The following is a 1,723-nucleotide window of genomic DNA, read 5'->3' on the forward strand; positions in this document are numbered from 1 at the left end:
AGAGAGAGAGAGAGAGAGAGAGAGAGAGAGAGAGAGAGAGAGAGCAATACAAGCACTTCAAAGATAGTTTACTCATCAACACCGAAGGAATGAAAAACAAAGATAACCTTCGTATGATTTGAACTTAGAGAATAATTGAGTTGGAACAAATACCGCAAAAAGTTTTATCCAATAATATCACGACTCTACTTATTCGCAATCTTATGCATAAGATGCACATAAAATACACTGCATGAGAAGGTATAATTTATAGGATTCCACAACACTTGTGCCACTTTTGCACAGACGCAATCATAGAGAATTAAAAAGGCAAAGTTGATCTCTGAGGATTTTGAACTCAGAGAGCTGGAACAATTACTACAAAACGTTTTATCCGTTGCTATTACGACTCAGTCTATTTGCTATAGTATGCATAAGATACACTGCATGGAAACCATACGATTTATTGGATTCCTCACCACTTGTGCACAGACATAATCATAAGGTATTAAATATTTTGAATACCATAATAGCTACCTAAGTTTACCAAATTGGCTGTTTCAAGTATTTTTTTTTTATAGGCGATATACATGTTTCGCTTTCAATTTAAAATGATCACTTGTTATTCCAAAACTAAATTCCTGGAGAATTCTCCCATTTGACAGGTTAATAAAAAAAATTGAAAACATTGTCAAGAAGATAAATCCTAGCTTGTCAATGATAAAAGGAATAAATACAAACTTTTATACAGATAACTTAAGTAAAATCTTATTTGGAAGTGCGTGTAATGTAAAAATAAAATAAAATTGCAGATAATTTACATTATAAAGTTTCTGTGACTTGTCGCAATCCAGAGTTTAGTACACTAAAAGCAAATAAAATATAGAATAATTTCACTTACCATCAGAAAAGAAAGTGCATATTTGCTGGAATATGTAAATGATGTTCTCAGTAAGACCATTAGCAGTCAAAAGAAAAGAAAGTGAATTACTCTTTGTATTTCATTTAATTCCCTATATTACGTTCATTTTCACTATTGCGGTTTGTCCGAATGTATGCTATTATTTCTGTTTATCGATATGTGTGTTTGTGTGCGTATGCGTGTGCATGCGAACAGACATATATAAATACATACACACACATACACAAATATATATATACATAATACATATGTGTGAATGTGTGTGTGTATGGAAATACATATGTACGCATACACACAATATATATACATACACATATACATAAATGTGGTTGCATACGCACAGATATGTGTGTATGATGTATGTATATGCATCATTAAGACACGATGGTATTTATTTCGATGATAGCCTGGAGAAAGAGTTTGGAATATCAAAATATCACCATCTGACGACATTGAAAAATGTGTTTGAGTAAGTATAAATATGTCAGCTAAAGACAGAAAGAAAAATATATATATAAGTTTAATATATCAGAAGATTATGCGCCAAAGACAACTGTAAGCAACTGCGTACTATTTGCCTTCACGTGGTCACCCGACATGCTAGAAAAGGCAGCAAAGTCTTCGTGAAACCACACTAACATTTGAAACAGATGCGACACATGGAACGATGTAGTTCTTGTCATGAATATGACGGGATGGGCATGGCTGGAATCCTTTTGATCATAGATGTGCTCAAAAAGAGTTCACTCCTGGCGATAAATAACATAATTAAGGATTAAATTCAGTTCATTTTGCCATTGTTTTTTCATTTCACTTTTTACT

At 32.7% G+C, this 1,723-nt stretch overlaps 1 long non-coding RNA gene across 1 annotated transcript in view; it reads right to left on the reverse strand.

Annotated features, from left to right (window-relative positions):
- Positions 1-1,050, reverse strand: part of LOC128247680 (uncharacterized) — a 62,832-nt gene extending 61,782 nt beyond the window's left edge. Inside the window, exon 1 of the long non-coding RNA XR_008264043.1 lies at positions 881-1,050. This is a non-coding gene — a long non-coding RNA (uncharacterized LOC128247680). The remainder of the gene's footprint in view (positions 1-880) is intronic.
- Positions 1,051-1,723: the final 673 nt, after the last annotated feature.

The sequence above is a fragment of the Octopus bimaculoides genome, chromosome 4 (assembly GCF_001194135.2).
Source record: "Octopus bimaculoides isolate UCB-OBI-ISO-001 chromosome 4, ASM119413v2, whole genome shotgun sequence".
Taxonomy (NCBI): Eukaryota; Metazoa; Mollusca; class Cephalopoda; order Octopoda; family Octopodidae; genus Octopus; species Octopus bimaculoides.